Genomic DNA, 20103 nt, shown 5'->3' with positions numbered 1-20103 from the left:
TAATGTGATGTCTTGCAACTATTTACACCTTTAGAACAAGTCTAGCATCTCTAAGAAAAGATCTTTCTCGTCGCAAGACAAGTAGACCAATTTACCTAAAACACTTGTATTGTTATAACCCTCAAGGGATTCGTAAAATCATAACTTGTTGGTATGATGAACACTTCAAAGTGCTAGGTAGGGTTTAGCACGTTAAAAATTCTACCTAGTATCCCACTTGGGATGCCAAGTCGAGACCTTCAAACCCAAAGGTCCTACCCATGTTCACGGAGCATTAGGGTTAGCTAAACACCCATGCAACAACGATCTAGGGTTTTACCCTAAGGATCGATCGACCTAATACTAAACTTCCGATTAAGTTTAGAATCCCTAAGACTTAACGTTATTGGACTAGTAAGGTTAGGGATTCGGTTGGGTCAAGAGGACTCCCAAACCCTACATCTTGACCAAACATATTTCTTGACCAAGAAACGGCGTTTGATGGGAGAAATGATCCCACGAGTTAGGTGCGACGCATGTGCAACAAGTTGCAACGTCGCATGGCTTTGTGTTTTAATCACAAGATAGATTTGCCACTCCTTGGAATAAGGTTGTCAAGTTCTAGCGCAAGTCTAACTTGCAAGAGGATGAGTAGTCATCCTACTACAACACCCTTCTTGGGCTGATTTGCCAAGTTAGGGGAAGTTATGTATTGCCTAGTAAGCAAAGGATCAAATCAAGTTAGGGCGACGAGCTTGCCCAGGATTTACCACTTAATTTAAGGAACCTAAGGTGTTTGTTAATTGAGTTGACAGGGTATAAACCCTAACCTAAGGAAAAAAGGGTAAACAAACAAACCCTTGGGGATCTTGCTAAGTTGCAATTGATCCCAGATTGAATGTTGGATGCATTCGGAGAAAAGGATTCACACCTTAGCAGTTGGCCAAATAAAACGACCACTGGATTGATTGTGTTTGTACAGTTTAGGAGCATTGTTTGTATTGCTTTGCTCAAAGAACTAAAGATGAAAATTAATTAATGCTTCAGGTTGAAGGCCTGGAGGGAGAGGCAGCATCAGTTACCCTCGACTGTCTGCCTGACCCTAACCAAGGGGGTTGTTAGCCGTGCCGGGAACGTGGACCGAACCTGCCGCGAGAGGTCTCTCCATTGGGCACTACTTGGAGCAGGAGGACGCTTGGGTGCTAGAGGGGGCTCTGGCCGTAAATCCCTTGCCTTCCGGGTCCTGCACAAGAGGCCGACGTGACTCAAGATTGGATCTCGAGGCCTGCATACTAGTCTACGGGCGAAAACTTAGATTAGTGATTCCTATGGATTACTGGATTGCCTTCAGGCGGATTATGGATTGCCTTCGGGCGGATTATGGAATAGCCTTCTGGCTGGATTATTATGATGTATTCCAAAGACTGATTAATAAGATAACCTGTTGAAAAGGAACTTGTTTGACACTGTTTTTCTATGTCAGTGCTAAGATTACGTGAAGGAATCGATGACTAATTGGCTAATTAAGGAAGTTGTTTTATGCGTGTCCAACTAAATGTGGTAGGTAATTAGACAACTAAAGCAACCCTAAGGAAAGTGCGGTGGATGTAGCCATGGGTCCGTCCTACGGATGGGTGGCCCCGGTTGGCCGTGAACTTTTCTCGAAAAAAATGAATAGCAAGGAACGTTGTCCTAGAGTCTAGGATACTAGAATCCCGATTTATGCTATTTTAGGGGAACGGAATGGGAATATGCCTTATGGGCAAAGAGGTCGAGCTTTGCATCCCTCTCGTTTCCCATTCTCCTTGAACCAAGTGCGGCATGAATCCGCTTCGACCCTGACGTTTATGCGTAAAGTAGTTCTCATGGGGTTCGACGCTAGCTACTGTTCTAGGAATTTGACCACTAGGAAAACCCTGATTCAGGTCGAGGTCCTAAGTGGGAATGGCCGGAATGCTGTCGCTTCGTAGCAGACTCAGTCCCGATGGACTGCTAAGACGTGTCCTATGAGCGAACAAGTGAACACGTTACAAGTGCTACCCAAAGCCATCGCTACCTGCTTTACACATCAACTGAAGCATTCACAATTGTTTATAAATAAAATAAACAAATAATAGTGAATACCTAGCAGTCTTCAGCTACAAATCAACTTCTCACACAAGGAATCCACCTTGTGTACGAACCCCGAAAAATACATATAGTTTTACGGAATCCACCGAAAAACCTCACGGAATCCACCGTGGAATATGCCTCTAGTTTTACAGAATCCACCAAAAAACCTCACAAAATCCACCGTGGAATATGCCCCCTGGCATCAGCATATTATACAATATCTTATGGCTAAAAAACAAACCCTTGGTCCCCCACAAAAATCATATTGAAAGATAGTTCAAAACCCATGAATGGTCTGCTTAGACTCTACACTAAATACATCAAATTATTAGCTAGGCCCCCTACATAAATAGCAAGGAGTGTCCTACGAATATGCCATTTAACAATCTTATGCATCCATGAAAGGATAAGAAGATGGTCAATTGCAAACTAACTCATCACCCATACTAACCATTGGTAGCCATAACAAGACATGTCAACAACAAGTTGTCCCCAAAATAGTCCTATGCTAATGAGATTAGGCAATTCTAATAACCCCTCATGACCACAATTAAGAAATATGTCCTTAACAAAGGTATAATTTTCAAATGAATCCGCAAAGCGGGAACACTGACGAGGAACCAATTGACAAGTCATTGTCTCAAAAATCTACATTAAATCCAAGGCTACACAATGATACATCCACAAAATCAAATCCCTCACATTATAAGTCCCATTCAATTCATTGATCACTAACTACAAGTTGCCTTTCACTATTAAATGGTAGATACCACCACATCGAGCTATATTCAACCCCATGATTAAGACCTTGTATTCTGCCATATTATTAGTTAAAGTGGCGTCCAAATAAACTCCCATTTTCATAAGGAATCTACGTCAAGATTCTTTACACTCGCATGCTTAGCAAGCCCTCGAGAAGCCCCATCAAAATACAAAGTATAGGCCGATGCTTCATTGATAGGCCATGCCATACTGATCATTCTACTATTATTTATGATAGTCAAAGTCAAGCTGAGAGAGAGGATATATGACATGTACAATCCCTCCTTTCTCCCGAAACTCAATAGTGACACTAACAAGAACCCTATGACAATGGTGGCAATAGAGCTTAATATCCCAAGTATAAGGTACAGAGAAGATACGTCTTTCCACTCAGTAATATGATTGCTTTTACCCCACCAGATCACTCAACCTTGGTGGTAACACTACTCTATATATGGATGTTCAAGATAAGGAATAATTCTACACATCTGATTCCCTTGGTACCTACTGCAAGCTTAAGCTCAATCTTGAAATGCCTACAAAGGTACCAAGTCTGATGTCAGCCCCTACATATAATAAGGCTTCAACTTATTAAAATTTACTTTATTGTTAAGCTCTACTCCCTACAAATATGCTAAAACGGGTATAAAGTCATTATTTCCTGGAGCCCCAAGAGGAACACCAAGAAAACAAAGAATATACTATAAGAAAATCTATCTTGTATCATCAACAAGCATGTTTTTCATATTCTATATGACCACAATAAGAAAAAGAATACCAAGAACAAAAAATCTTCACGCAGCTTCATAGAAACAAGTCTTGAGAGGATTTTGGAAAATTTGCAAACAACACATCCTCTCCACCAAGACAAGATATCTGCTAGGCAAACAAAGGGCATGAAGTATAAGATATCTAGTTGTTGAGGATCAATAGTCACATTCACATTCATGCACAACTTTGGTATCGACTTCTCATCATTATGCAAATGCCAGTGTATACATGCCAAATACCAAGCAAAGTGAGCAGTCAATATGACTAAAGGATCCGAAGACTCTGAATGTTACTGAGCAAAATAAAGATAGTTCTAAAAAGCTTGGCTAGCAGTCGTCCATTCTCCTGGAATCAACTGCCAATTGATCTGAGGTCTTGTAAGTGAATCTCCTGAACTCCATCCTCATCATCTAGGAATCTTCTTATCAAAGCTTGTATAGCCACTAACCAACTAAGGGGGATGAGGGATAGAAGTGGTAGGAGAGGGAAGAGGAACCAGTGAAAGAGGATGAAGGGATGGATAAGCAAAATCATAAAAGGAAGAATGAGCTAAAGAGGGATTAGCTCAAAACTTAGGAGAATCTGTTAAAAAGATGTTAATAAATAAGGTTAAAAAGTGGAAGGAATAGTTATGAATGGGGAAGGACAGAGGGAGGAGGGGGAAATATTCGATCCTCAATAAAAGAACACTGAGTGAAAATAGGGATTTGAGGAGCACCTTGGGGTTGAAATAAAAGAGGTAAAATAACTTGTGAGTTAGATTTATAAAGGGAAAAATAAGCATCATATCTATGGGCCATCTGTTGATAATAAGATAAACTAGGGATTGATGGGCCTAAGACAAATCTACGTCGATAGGCATCAAAGAAAGATGAATTGAAAGGAGGTTGTTTTGAAAGATGGGCTAAGAGGTCCACCCTCAGTTGGTTAGTGTTCCGTACATGAAGAGAGGCTTTGTTTTGACATTGATTCAGGATCACAGAGTCAATCATGGTATGCCAAGAAGTTTCAACAATCAGCCACTTTAGAGGAATATGTCTCAAACATTTGATCTATGTGCAACTCCAAATATTTGACATACAATATAGCTTGTAATACCACATACCAAGCCAAGTCTTCATCATCTGGGATTAACAAATCACCTCACAAGTACATATAAGACATCAGCATGGTGTTTGTAGTCACAGAATATTCAAAAACCATTCTAGACACTTCAGTCAACAAATCGACATACCAAGCTCCACTCCAACCATCCTTTGGAAGAGGAGAATCCATCATTGAAAGCTTGATATAGAATGCCATCTTGTGTTGTTGATAATGAACAAAGAAAGAGTGTCTAGAGGAACGAACTCCTGAAACTGCTCAAATGAAGACCACAATAAATCCATTCATGGGTGGCTGAAGTTTTTCCACCTTGGCTTGGAATAAGGGGCATAAGGTGGCATTCCTTTGAACAACTATTAAATCTGTAGAGGATCAGGAAGAAACTGGCTGCACAATAGAACTTCGTAAAGTAAAACGTGGCTGAACCAATTGTTCCTTAAGTTGTAGAATCTGAGTGGTGTTTCTCTGTTCTAGGATGGTATTAGCTAATTTAAGCTCTTCTATTTGGATAGCTATCAAAGCTTTTAGCTCTTGAGACTCCTTCAACAACCTAGTCATGTCATCAATCCTTAGTCTCAATTAACAAATCACAAAAACGCAAGCATTCGTGTGGAAACACTCAAAACGTCAAAATAGAAATTAACCAAAAAATTGATAACAAATAAATTGAGCAGCGGATGAATGAACAGAAAAAAGGAAAAATAATCTAGAGACAAGAGCAAAAGGATGGAAAGGTAAAACAGGATGTCCTTGGATAATTAAGGGTATTCACATGGAAAAAAGGAGAAAATCAGGCCTACAAACACACGAAAATTAATACTGGAAAACCTGTTGGACAAAACAAAGGGAAAAAACAAGGAAAATTATATGAGATGATGTGACAGACAGGCTTGTCACATCAGAACACAATGTTGATAGGGAAATGACCTGTTCACATGGAAAAAATAGAAAAAACACACCCGAAAATGAAAATAAAAATTAATACGAAAAAATCTAGCAATCAAAACAAGGAAGAATGAAAACAAAAAATGTCTGTAAGAAAATTAAAGACATGATGGGTAAAGTAGAACAAGGGTCCGAGGGGCGGTAGGGCACATTCGCATGGGAAAACCGGTAAAAATACAAATAAAAACGAAGTTAAAAATTAATACAAGAAAATATGTGTATCAAAACAGAGTGTAATGAAAACAAAAATATTAGGGGAAACCTAGGGGATAGGGTTGTCAGGTCAGAATGCATTTTCGGTGGCATTAAGGAGCATTCACATGGAAAAAATAATAAAAACGAGCACAAAAACACATTGAAAATTCAATAACATAAAATCTATGGGCCGGAATAGGATGGGGAAAAAGTAAAAATTGCACAAGGGAGCAAGCCAAACAGGGCTATCTAATCATAATTTAATTTTGAGGTGAATAGGATAGGTTCACATGAAAAAAGAGCTAGAAACATATACGAGAATACTCAAAAATATGAAAATTTTGATAATCGACAAACCGTGCATTAGAACGATGAGTAACAAAAATGAAAAATGTCAAGGAAAATGTGTGTGTCAAGGCTATTACATCTCAAATCATTGTTCTAAAGCAAAAAATATGTGTTCACATGGGAACACGTTAAATCACTAGAAAATTCTTCAAAAATTAATAACTCATGATCCGTGGCTCGAAACTATGGGCTGTAAAAAGGAGAAATGACTAGTTCAAAGGGAAAAATAGGGTTGTAATTTCAAAGTTGAATTTTGGTGAACGTAGGATGTATTCTCATGGGAAAGTGGCAAAAGAAAGGATAAAGTCAAATGGTCAAGGAATGACCCCAAGACATGGTGAAAATGGGACATGTGGGTGGGGAAGGGACCCCATCAGGGTAAGAACAGGACTTGGAGTACTTAAATGATCCGGTAGAGATGTTTTCATAAGGGTATGAAAAACAAATGCACACAGGGATGCGTCCCCATTCTTAAGACCTTAATAGATCGAATTGACTACTCAACACGTATCCCACACTTAAAACATGATCGGCTCTTGTAAACAAAACCGATAGGGTTAGAAAAACTTGGCCCGAGAATTGAAAATAGTCGAGGGGAACTTGTTACTATCACGTAAAGGATTGTAGTTGTCAACAGGAGATACCATGACTCGCCACATCACACTCATCCAGCATGGTAGGGACCACGCAGCAACATCGAGGGAGGTAGCTTGGTTGATGATGCGTTGATTGAATTGTCGATGGCGAGGTATACATTACTCAATCTCTCAACAGGCACCCATGTTTGAATGATAGATCAGTCGCTCACCCCATGACTTACATCACTCGATGGATAATAATTGAAACCCATATCTCACACCCAATTTAGAAATGGACAAGAAAAATGGTTCAAAGAGTATGCTAGCATGTACAGTTTGATGGTGCATCGATGCATCCCACCCATTTGGCATAGGTGCAAGGAGGAAGGCCAAGGAGCCTTATCGTGCAGTGCACCAAACAAAATGATGTGTGTAGTGATGGCGGAGGAAGAGGCCCATTCTGTGTGCTTAGGGAAACAAGAACATACATGTCTCCAATGATCATAATGTCCCTCAATCCTCACCTCTCAATTGATGAAAGGGAAATCGATCACTCTCAGTCCTCCCTCTGTCTCATACTCTGTGTATGGGATGTTCTATACGCCTAGAGGGCCTCTATCGATCATCCCAATCGCAGTGATGCGCAGCAATTGTCCTTATCAAAATCAAGCAAAGGATGTGATTAGTAATTTTGACTTGGCCGTTGGCTCTAGGGTAATAGGATACATAGACTTACGATGGTGGATCTTATACAATTCTGTCAATTCTTCCATAATCTTGTAGAGAAACTACGTACCTCTGTCACTTACTAGCTCTAGGGGACTGCCAAAAAATGGGTGATGATGTTCATACAAGAATAGGGCCATGATGTTGCCATCATCCTGCTTCAGAGCTTTGGCTTCACACCACTTTGTCAAGTAGTCCGTACATACCAAAATGTATTTGTTCTACTTCCTTCTGGTTGGTGGATCAATGGGGCCCACAAAATTGATTCCTCACTTCTTGAATGGCTTTAGGGGAAGGATGGGTTGCAATGAAATAGTGCTAGATTTGGTAGGCTTTTCCATTCGTTGACAAGAATCACAATGTTTGCAATAGTCATAGGCATCTTTGTGGAGGGTTGGCCACCAATATCCTACGAGCAAGCCTTTCTGGTTGTCGCTTCTCCTGGAAAATGTCCTCCATACAGCTCATCATGACATACTTTCATAACATTCCCAATCTCATCTTCTGCAAGCAATACATCTTCATAGTACTTTTCATATTTGCCTTTCTTATACAAAGCGCCACCTAACATGGTGTAGGGGGATGATACCAATAGAAGCTTCTTATTCTCTTGATTGGAGATACCTGGAGGATATTGTTGCATTGCCAAGAGGTTGGCTATGTCAGCATACCATGGGGTAATAGTTTTGACTAGAAAGATGGAAGCATCAAGGAGGTCTGGGCTATCTTGCTCTTCTTCATTGCTCTGAGGGATTCGCGACAAATGATTAGTCATGGGAGGGACCAAGTTTGGTAACCATTTCAAAGTCAAATTCTTGAAACTAAAAGAGCCATCTCATCATTCTTCCCTTCACATCTACTTTGTTCATCAAGAAGGACAGGGCCTCATGATCCACATAGAATTTGAAATGTGTTGACATTAGGTAGTGTCGAAACTTGGTGAACGCCATTGCCAAGCACTCAATCTCCATCACTATGTAGTTTCATTCTTTTTCTGCTACTTTTCAGCTTGCATAGTAGATAGGTTGATCCAACTTTGAGGATCCTTTTTGGCATGAGGCTGCGCCTGATGCATCAGTGTGCACATGGAATTCCTTCGTCCAATCAAGAGGTTATAGAATGGGTGCTTCAATAAGACACTTCTTCAGAGTGTTGAACGCTTCATCACAATCAGCAATCCACATAAACTCTACATCTTTCCTTAGGGGCTTATGCAAGGGGGCTACCTTTGTTGCAAAGTGCACAATGAACCTTTTGTAATAGTCCACATGGCCAAGGAATCCCCTCAATTGTTTGAGGTTGGTTAGCACTGTTGAAGTAAAATCTTCTCAAACTTGGCAGGGTTTGTTGCTATCCCTTGTGCAGTGACAATGTGGCGTAAAAGAACTCCTAAAGAGACCCTGAAGACACACTTGTCGGGGTTGAGAGAGCCCCCATATTCTCGACATCTGTCAAAGCATTGTTCTAGGTGTCCCCAATGCTCACAAATTAGGCTATAAACACAGAAGTCATCTAGATACACCTCAATGAAGTCATGCAGATGGTTTTGGAATGCGGCCATCAACACTCGTTGGAATGTAGCAGGAGCATTACACAGAGCCCAAACATCATCACTCTGCAAGCATAGGTTCCCCATTCTGTTGTGAAAGTTTTTTTGGATTGATCTTCTTCTACAATCTGGACTTGATTATATCCATTGAATCCATCCAAGAGGCAATAGAGCTTGTGGCCAACCACTGTGTCGTCCAACAATTGATCTGGTGAAAGGGATAGGGAAATGATCATTCTTTCCCTTGGAATTTAGCTTTTGGAAGTCCACACAAATTTGCAACTTCCCATTCTTCTTGGATACTACCACAATGGGCGAAACCCATTCACTATTGGCCACTGGATAAATAAACTCGGCTTCAAGGAGCTTCAACAATTTAGCTTTCACTAGGGCTGAGTCATTTGGATTCATACGCCTCTATCTTTGCCTCATGGGCTTAGCATCAGGCTCTAGGTCGATATGGTGTTGACACACCATAGGATCAATCCCCTTCAAATCTTTGTATGACCATGCAAACATGTCCAAGTTCTCTTTCAGTAGGTCATCCAAGACCAACATTTCTTCTTTTGGAAGAATAATACCCATCTTCAGGCAACGTTCAATACCATCAACATCCACAAATGTTAATTGCTTTTCACCTTCCACTTCATGGATGAAGGTTCCACAGAGACTGCCTCTAGGGGGTAGATATCTGACTCCTTTAAGGGAATGGTTTCCTCATCGGAGGTTCCACTAGGACCAACTTCTTTTGTCAATGGAGACTTAGCTTACTCCTTGGGAAGTTGAAAGGGTATCATTATTGTTTTGGGTTTGGTGGAAGGGTTATTTATCTCTTGACTCAAGGACTCATCTTCTGATGATGCATCTAAGAACATCACATAACAAAAACCTTCGGAGTTCTGGTTGGTAGGGTGGCTCGTGGTTGTTGGCAAGGTGCATCATCATCATCCTTGCTTGAGAAGGATGGATTAGGGCAACAAGAGTCACTGCTAAAGGAAGGCTTATTTTGTTTAATCTATTTCTTATAAAGGTTTTGCATATGAGGAGATCCATTTGCTAGTCCAAAGGGTACCATAGTCATTATGTTCAATAGCATGAGGGACTTCTACTTTTGTAACCACTGGAACTTCTTCCTCATCTATGCATTCTGCGGGTAGGATAGATTCTTCTAGCCCACTGTCATGTCACTATACGGACACAATGTGAAAAAAACCTAGAGCGCATCATCATCTGACTTTCTTTTTTATCTAGAGAGTCAATTTCATATTAGTCATTAGTGTCAATGTCCATAGTATGGATGGTTCAAAAATACTAGATTTTTGGATAAGTATAGCCTATTTTTGATATTTTGGATATTATTTCTTATCATAAATATCCTTAAAAACTATGAAAGCTTCTAGAATAGGGTGGCATGTAAAAAGAAAGTTGATTTTTGAACTAGTTTTTAAGATTTCATACGAAAAGAAGAATTGACGAAATGGCACACATTGCGATCCAAATTTAGAGGCAGCAAACAACACTCGGAATTGGAGAAGAAGAAGGAGTGATTTGGGAGATTTTTGACTAGGTATATTAGGGTTTTACCCCCCTTTTGGAGCCAACGAAACCATGAAATTTGCAATCTGAGCAGTAGAGAAGAAGCTCCTATTTTGATGCATGTTTTTTGTCTATAAGGGAGCTCCATGAGATTTAATGCTTAGAGATTGCTTCTGAGTAATGCCAAACAAGGAAGTTCAGGTTCTATCAATCCATAGTGCTTTGATTCATTCTGCTTTGTCTTTATCATATGTACCTCTTGTCTATTATTTTTCTTCTCTTTTGTCTCTTATTCTCTACTTCCTTCTATCTCTGATCCCTGGTGGATACAACCTTTCGATTAAAACCCCTCCAATATTGGTGAACCCAACATGAATGTTGGAGGGGTTTTAGTCAAAAGTTTGTATCCTTTGAGGATCAGAGATACAAGAAAGTAGAGAATAGGATACAAAAGAGAAGAAAAGGAATAGACAAGAGGTACACACTATGTATTGATAGAACCTGAAATTCCTTGTATGGCACTACTCAGAAGCAATCTCCAAGCATTAGATTTCTTGGAGCTCCCTTGTAGACCAAAAATGTGCATCAAAATAGTAGCTTATTCTCTGCTACTGAGATCGCAAATCTCATGGTTCCATTGGCTCCGAAAGGGGAGTAAAACTCCAAAACACTTGGTCAAAAATCTCCCAAATCACTCCTTCTTTTAGAGTGTTATTTGCTGCCTGTAAACTGCAATTGCGATACGCACCATTTTTCCAATCCTTCTTTTTGCATGAAATCTTTAAAACTAGTTGAAAAAGCAATTTGCTTTTTACATGCCACCCTATTCTAGAAGTTTCCATAGCTTTTTAGGATATTAATAAGAAATAATATCCAAAATATCAAAAGCATGCTAAATTTGTCAAAAAATCTAGTACTTTTAAACCACCCATACTATGGACACTAACACTAATGACTAATATGGAATTGACTCTCTAGATCAATAAGAAAGCCCGATGATGATAGGCTCCAAGTTTTTGCACACTGTGTCCGCGTGGCGACACGACACTACTTTCATAATCTTCTTCTACATTATCATCTTCGTCCTCTTCAATCGGCCTTTGTAGGAGCTCTGTAAGAGAAGAACAAACTCTCTATTATATCATGTGCTTCTACTTCTGCTTCTGTGTCTGCCTACTATGCTCTTGCTTTTGTCTCTATCTCTATCTCTATCTCTATCTCTATCTCTATCTCTGCCTCTGCCTCTGCCTCCGCCTCTGCCTCTGCCTCTGCCTCTGCCTCTGCCTCTGCTACAACCATGTAATAGGGAGAACAATACATCCATGCTTCTATCTCAATGTCAAAGTTGATTTCAGAAGTCAATTCAATTTCAAGAAAGAGGTATTCACGCAATTGACAAAGACTTTGCTTCTTTCAGTAGATAGCTAGCTTATAGTGCCCACTGTTAGAGACTGTGCCTCTGTTTTCTTAGGAAAGATCTATTTGATGGCTTCTTTGTCATTTGATGTGCCATTTGTTACTTCATTAGAGGAGTCTGTTAAAAGTTCCATGGAAGTGTATCCATTACCTTTTTGTGATCCATACAACTTTAGCACCACTTTGTTGGATCGTTTCCCCACAGATAGCGTTCCTTTGAACCAATTTGTCTATGCTTTTGCTTCAAAAATCCATGATCTTCCCAGCAGCAAAGGGTATGAGGTCCTGTAGGAATTTGGTTTTACCACCAGATAGGTCAACTAATAATCTCTTCCTACGAGGGTTGCCTTCATGTATGAGAGAGTGTCCAAAGGCTTAATTCTCCTTTGATCTGCCAATCTGATAAGCCACTGTGTAGGTTGCATACCTTGCAAGCCTAGATCCTTCATTGTGACATCCATCATTATGTTCACTAATGAGCCTCCACCAATTAATGTGTCTGCTATAAAGCATCATTCAATCCACACACCAATCTCTAGGGTACCAAGATCTAAGAAAGTGTTAGCTACATCCACTTCTTTCACAGGCTCTGAGGATTTGTTAGAATTAGTTTCTATTGAGGGAGCAACCCTTAGGCCTCTTCTTTGGTCAATATGCTTTTGAATTTCTTTCGATAGCTAGGAGACAACATCAGCAACTTTCGAAATGTCAAGTTTGGTTTAAAGGTGTCTAGGTCTTTGACTAGGTCATATTCTTTGATAGGATCCACAGGCTTCTCCAATCGGCTAGGAAATGGGGCAACACCCACTTTTATCTTTCCTTTTTCCTCCAAGAGTGGCAACATCTGCACGTCTTCTACTATAGGAGGTACTTCGGCATCCTCCATCTCTTGGACCTCTGGTCCTGTCTCTACTACTATCTCGGTAGCTCTTTGTGGCATTGCAGTGCTCTGTGTATGACGTCATTCTACTCTGCATTGTTCTGTTTCTCCTTGGAAAGATTTAACTTCACCGATTTTAGTAGAGGGAATGTTCTCTTTTGGAACTATGGGTTCTCTTTTCTTGGCACGCGTTATTGCAGCGACAACTTCCAATTCCACCAAATTGGAAGTAGGTTCTTGGGTCTTTTGTTGGGTATCGAAGGTACCTTTCATAGGAGCTGGACTAGGACAGTCTTTTATAGAGTGTGGCCTTCTCCTTTGCATCAACTACATAATGGTTTGTAGTCCATAGACCTCCTAGGATTTGGACAATTTGGTGAAATGTGCCCCTTTTCTCCACATCTGTAACACTCCACTTCTGATTTCTAGCCACCACCAGACTGTCGTCCTTTGTAACTCAAAGAGGGAAACCTCAAAATTAGGAACAAACTCCCTAGGATTTGGTCTAATGTCCTGCATGGTCATCATGGATTCCAACAAGTTTAATCTTGCTTCTTCATCTTTCTTTCTTCTTTCGTGCATCTCCTTTAGAGAGCATATATCTTTTGTATGGTTCTTCCTTAAACAATACAAACAGGAGGCTCCGTGAATGGTTGATTTTCAAGTACATTCAATGGCTAAATGTCCCGCTTGATGGCACTTTCTACACCATGTTTTAGATCTCATCACATCTCTTCCACCTTGCAGGACTGGATTTTTTGGCAATATTCATCTTTAGGGTCTACAACTATTCTATAATCACATTCATCAACTCATTGATGTTTGCGACTAAATTGGGCAGGTAATCCTTCAAATTTTCACCTCTTGGAGTGCTTGCAGTAGGGTTTTGGGAAGCCTCTATAATCACTGTATAAACTAGTTGAGTCAATCCAGAGGGTCCTCTATTCTGATTCTGATCCATGTCTCCTATTGAGACTGGGGGTTGTTGGTTCCAATTGGTAGGGTTCCACTGTTGTTGTTGAGTCGCCATTGGGGGAACTGTTTGAGGCCATTGTTGTTGTGGTTGAATCATCATTTGAGGTACTGCTATCTGTGGTTCCACTATGGATTTGGTGCATTATTGTACTGTGACAATGTTTGCATCCGAGGGTAGAGGTATAAAATTGTCCCTAGGACTGCATTTGGTGGGTATACCATTCCTGGCATGGGAGGAGGTAAGGAGGTCATCGACAGCCTTGCTTCAACTTCATCATACAGTCTTGCACCTTCCACTGTAGCTTGCAGGTTAATTGGTCTTTGTAATTCCACAAACTTACAAACTTCTGGTTATAGACCTCTAAGGAAAACTCCCTTCTAGATGCCTTTATCCAAGTGATGGTTGGTCCATCTCTTCAATATGGATTCCATTCTAGAGACATATGCTTCCATCCATTCACCAGAGGACTGCTTAGGTTCGTGAACTCCTCTCCATTAGCTCTTCAAAAACTTCACACCTAAATTTAGTGAGAAAGACCAACTTCAGGTCGTCCCATGTGCCAAAAGTTCCTGATGCTTATCTCTCATACCACTGAAATACCGTGCCTTTGAAAGTGGCGGGAAATATCACCAACCAATGCTCGCGGGTTCTGGCATTGTTAGCCCCACACACTACCATGAACTCAACTACACGAATATCATGTTCTTCATTGTACTCTTCCTTAAATGTGGGCAATGGGGCTACATTTGCTAGCCTATCATCATCAATATTTCTAAGACAAATCTGACTAGGAAGAGGACCTTGAGTCGCCATGGGGGCTTCTGTAAAGAGTGCTGCTGGGGAGTCAAAGGAGGCTTTTGCTTCTAACTCATTCTCAGCTTTGATTTTTTCCTTCTCTCTTCTCACATACCTCTAGACTCATTCTAGTGCTTGCCTCTTGATTGTGTCATTCATCAGGGAGTTAGCTCCACCTAGTTGGTCTATACTCCACATAATAAAATCACAAGGGCTTTAATCTCCGGAGGACTCTCTTGCCAACATTTCTTCTACTTCCTTCTTTTCAACGTCTCTGAATTTAGTTTTAAATGTATCAAAACTGATTCTTTTGAGGATCATTGTGGTGCCATCATCATAGTAATGCTAGCTTCTTATGGTTTCAATAGTGTATGTTGTGAAGAACACTCTGTCCACCAACTTCCAGTGGGTTTCTAATTGAACAAACAGAAGGTTGTCAGTGCACTATGCATCCCACATAATCCTGCTATTGAGCATCCACGAATAGATTCCAACTCTTTTCCTTCTTATTCTCGTGAGCCTCCCACTAACTACAACTCTTAAAGTTTCTTCACAACTTTTCACTTGATAATGTCTGGAAACTCCTCAACGAATGTTAAATCTCCCATGGATGGTCATTCTCTCTGTTACTACACTTTAGTTTGCTTCAAACAATTTGCCACTAATATGCACGTCTCTGTTGCTTCAATAAGGAGAGCAAATAATCTACCACATAGAGCCTGCATGAAGATGATAATATGTTTCTACCATTGTGAGATGAACTTCTTGCAGAAAGTGGCTTTGACAATAAGAATCTCCAATTCTTTAAGGAACTTTGCAAGCATCCACTAAATTCTTCTTCTCTTGACAATGCGATTTCCTTCATTTTCAGCCCCTTCTGATGCTTGTTGATGGCAATTTTCCCTAGCTATGCATCAAAAACACGGAGCCCCAAGAGGAACACCAAGAAAATAGGGAATCTACTATAAGAAAATCTATCTTATATCATTAACAAGCATATTTTTTCATATTTTATATGACCACAGCAAGAAAAAGAATGCCATGAACAAGAAATCTTCATGCAGCTTCATAGAAACAATTCTCCCACGGTCTTAACTTGAAAAATTTTGATTATGCTCTTCATAGAATTCATAGAATTCATCAAGAGACCACAAAGACACAAGAGAATACACCACTTTGAATGGAGATAATCATATAGTATTCTTCTTCAAAGGTTTCATGGCTTTCTTTCACAATCTCTCACTCAATAGATACATTGTTTTGCATAGATTTGGCTCTCTCGCACACACACACACACACACACACACACACACACTCTCTCTCTCTCTCTCTCTCTCTCTCTCTCTCTCTCTCTCTCTCTCTCTCTCTCTCTCTCTCTCTCTCTCTCTCTCTCTCTCTCTCTCTCTCTCTCTCTCTCTCTCATACATGCCCTCTCTCAATAGTACAATGGGATAATCAAGAATAATCATTTATAACCCCTATTTGGTCGTGGATACCCCTCCCAAGAGGTACGTCTACTATGAAAAGTCACTAGGACCACTACAGTGTTCCTTCATAGCTTAACAATGTCACTGTCACTTCAATCTTTGCTTGAGTCTTTAGCAGCTACTTCTTTGAGCTATTTTGAGCTTGTATTCATCTCTTCCCAAGGTTGAAAATTTTCCCCAAGCTACACATTCATCCAACATTACACTTACAGAGGCATACAAAATAGAACAGAGACAAAGGTTCTATTCAACAGTCAACAGAGGGTTAACAAAGAGTCATCAAAAAGTCTTTAGCTCAACTTAAATTATTCAAAATAATCGAGAATCAACCAATAATATTTCAAACACTCTCAAACTTTATCAATAATCATTTCAACCTCTCATACAAAAGAAAACATAGCAAAACAAAAGCTCAACAGAGGGTCTCCATACACAATCATGCACTAACAAGACATGTCAAAACATCATATCTCCACTATAAACCATCATGAGCTTCCAAAACCTAATCAACCTCATCTAAAACACTCTCGAAAACTTCCAAAACAACTAATCATTATTCAAAATCCATCAAAAATCAACCATTCAAACCTCAAAAACAACAAAAATCAACCAAAAATCAAGTCATTTCAACCCTCAACATTTCCTATAGAAACAATCTTATAAGGACCATTCCATTTGGGTTCCAACTTGCCAAGAAATAACTCCATCATGCATTATAATATAAAACTAGCTGGTCCTTCATAAATCTATATCTTTAAAGAAATTGCACCATTATTTGTATGGCAACCAATTCAGAGTTTAAAGTGATCATAGGGTCTTTAAGTACTTCCTCACTCAGTCCAATCTTACTCCTAAGCAATGTAGGTGGGTAGCTACATTGTAAAATTATGATTTTGACATCACTTATATGAGGGGCAAATACAATGTAGTGACTGATTCTCTTTCTCGTATGTGGGCTTGCAAAGTTTCAGTAATGTCTGAGCTACATAGTGACTGGATTGAAGAATTACAGTAGGCTTATTTTTTGGATGAAGAGCTCAATCGTATTTTTAGAAATTACAATAAGGTCTCATGGAAGATAACTCGCATTATCAGCTTCAAAATTGTCTGATCTGGTTAAATGGCAAGATTGTCATTCCCTCTACTTCTTTTACACAAAAAATTATGGAGTTGCATTCTTCGCCTTTAGCTGGACACCTTGGAGTTTTCCAAACCTATGGTAGGATCAACAAAAAAATTTATTGGAAATTAATGTGTAAATATGTCAAAGATTTTGTCATGAAGTGCATGCCTTGTCAGCAAAATAAGGACAACACCCCTAAGCCACATGGTTTGTTGCAGCCACCACCAATACCCATTCCTATAGGTAAATGGATGCACATTACCATGGACTTCATTACTGGCTTGCCTACTACCAAAAAAGGATGGAATAGTATATATGTGGTGGTGGATAGACTCACCAGGGTAGCCCATTTCATTCCAAAACCAAGACCCAGTTTACAGCTTCTCAAGTAGACAGTCAATTTATGGAGCAGATTTTTAGATTACATGGATTACCGCAGGTGATTGTTCATGACAAAGATTCAAAGTTCATGAGTAACTTTTGGCAAGCGGTATTCACATCCATGGGAACTAAATTGGCTCCCTCTACGGCCTATCATCCACAAACTGATGGATAGGCAAAAAGGGTAAACAAGTGGTTGGAGACCTACCTTCGCCATTTCTATTATGATGTCTAGAATTCGGGGATTCTTGGTTACACGTGGCTGAGTTTGCCTACAATAACACCACTCATGCTAGATTGGAGTTGTTAGAAATCAAGCTCACCGTCAGTGTGTCTTCATCTATGACCGATATCTATGACAACTAGTGTGTACAGCTATCTACATGTGACTACATTAAATAAGTCGGGTTAGTAGTCTGACTAGAGTTAGTCAGTCTAGTCTACATTGACACTAGGTCACTTTATCTTGGGTGTGCGTGCTTTTTCAGTAGAGTGTGTGGAAATGAAGGAATGAGCTTGAGAGCCTGAAGGCTCATGGATATGGAGTCTTTCCCTTTCTCTCTCTCTACTCTTTGAACATGGTATCAGAGCTTCATCCATGAGGCTGTGGGAGAATGGGCATGACAACTTGCAGTGCAAAGGAGATGGAAGTAAGGAATGAGGAAGAAGCTGGACACTTGCAAATGAAGCTATAGTCAAAGGAAGGAATCAGCGTGGACTGCCTTCTGAAAATCGTGGACTGCCTCCTGAAAATCTGCAACCTGTGTCTGAAAATCGTGGACTGCCTCCTGAAAATCAGCAACCTGTATCTGAAAATCTGCGCCTGCTGATCTGAATGGACAGCAATCTGTATCTGAAAATCTGCGCCTGCTGATCTGAATGGACAGCAACCTGTATCTGAAAATCTGCGCCTGCTGATCTGAGTGGACAGCAACCTGTCAATCTTCAGTGGGGCACATGGACAAGGTTCATAGAGCATGTATGCTCACTATTGAAGGATTTGAAGTGTGCAAGGAGTAAATGCTTGTGTGGGAGCTCTGTTATGAGCTGGAGTGACAGACACAGACCTGTAATCATTTCTGAACTGCTGTAAACATGAATGGACAGCATGCATTCAGTCAAATTACTGACACACAGGAGCCTTGTACTACACTCAAAAAGCATCTTTGGAGCACAAGAATGTGTCAAAGCATGTATACATTGGATCAAATGTCTTGGAGCTGAGATCTCTTGACAGAATACTCAGATCTGAAAATCAATGATAGGCTGAAAACTGTCATACACAGTCAATGACAGAATACTCAGATCTGAAAATCAATGACAGGCTGAAAACTGTCATACACAGTCAATGACAGAATACTCAGATCTGAAAATCAATGACAGGCTGAAAACTGTCGTACACAATCAATGACAAGTACTGTGCATCACTGAAGCAATACAGGTCATCTTGGAGGTTCCATCATCTATATGAACTGGCCTATACATGCTGAATGCATGGAGAATTGAAGCAAGCAATGAGCATCATTGAAAACTGAATTTTGAAGCTGAAGTAAATGCAATTACACTGTCCTGGTTAATTACAAACAGCTCATGAGGTTTATGCCATTGGTCAATGAAGACAGGTTGTCTATGCCTACTCAGATGCTCATGTATTGAACTTGCCACTACCAAGTAAATGTATGACATGGTCAAAAGACATTTTGGAGCTGCTTGGAGCTTGGTATGCTAAATTCTAGTTGACTGCAACCTGAAACTGAATTTGTTGACACACTCAGTTTTGGACTTGAAAATGCTGCTGGTTACTCACAGTTTACAGTTTTCAGACTGCATGTATGTACCCTGGCAGTGAGGTTACATAAGCTTAAGCTGAAGCAAACACATAGCTTATGTATTGACAGTTATATCTATAGTTGAGACCACTTGTTTGAGGGTTGTTTTGGGGTGTCAGTGGGCTGAAATACCCTGGTTTTTTTCTGCAATTTAGTGCAGAAAACTGTCATAAACTGTTATGGACTGAACTTAGTCAATCATACTTATTGGACTGCATGGAGTCATGCACTTGATAGACAGTCTATTGCATCATGGCTAATGCACATGGGACTGACCATATCACTCAGATAGTTGGAGAGAAGTTGGATAATAAGAACTTTACATTATGGAAATTCAGAATGAAAAACTTTCTGGTTGGCAGAGGTTATTGGGATTTATGTACAGGAGATGAAGTTGCTCCTGAGTTGCCTGCACACAATCCAACAAATGAACAGAAAAGAGCCTACAGGCTATGGAATGAAAGAGCATGCAAGGTGCTGCATTGGTTTTCCTTATGTATATCTGATGCTATGGTAATTCAAATCATTGGATGTGAGACTCCGAAGGATGCTTGGGACATACTGATGAAAAATTATGGAACCATGACACATGCAAGAAAGATCCAGTTGAA

Source organism: Lygodium microphyllum, chromosome 24 (assembly GCF_053477565.2).
Source record: "Lygodium microphyllum isolate KBCC chromosome 24, Lygodium_microphyllum_v1.1.10, whole genome shotgun sequence".
Taxonomy (NCBI): Eukaryota; Viridiplantae; Streptophyta; class Polypodiopsida; order Schizaeales; family Lygodiaceae; genus Lygodium; species Lygodium microphyllum.
The sequence above is the reverse complement of the archived record's forward strand: the minus strand, read 5'-3'. Positions refer to the sequence as shown.